The following is a 438-nucleotide window of genomic DNA, read 5'->3' as shown; positions in this document are numbered from 1 at the left end:
ATGCCGTGACCGGGAGTCACCGGGAGGCTACTCACCCTGGCTTTGTCCTTGCATCCAGAGGAATTAAAGCCCTTGGAGATGAGGTCTCATTGTTCAAGATGTGCTTAAGAGAGGCAGCTGCTTTCTTTATATCTCAAGATTCACTAAAGTTCAGGAAGAGAGAGAGAGAGAAAGAGAGGGGACGGCGAGGGGGAGGGACTGAGAGAAGGGCCCAGAGGCCGTATAGAATGACAATGGAAGGAAATGCTTTATCAAACCTAGAAAGCCAACCCTGTCCTGGGAACACAGAGGGAGGAAAAAAAAAAAAGCTTGCAGAAGAAAAGCGAGTTCAGCTGCCCCGGGTTCCTCCCTTGGCAGCGCAAGCCCTCCTCCCCCAGCCCCTCTCTCCCAAACACAATGCGAGCCGGTGGAAGCCGTCAGGCTCAAACTTTTTTTTTC

The sequence above is a fragment of the Eurypyga helias genome, unplaced genomic scaffold, assembly GCF_000690775.1.
Source record: "Eurypyga helias isolate BGI_N326 unplaced genomic scaffold, ASM69077v1 scaffold7814, whole genome shotgun sequence".
Classification (NCBI taxonomy): domain Eukaryota; kingdom Metazoa; phylum Chordata; class Aves; order Eurypygiformes; family Eurypygidae; genus Eurypyga; species Eurypyga helias.
The sequence above is the reverse complement of the archived record's forward strand: the minus strand, read 5'-3'. Positions refer to the sequence as shown.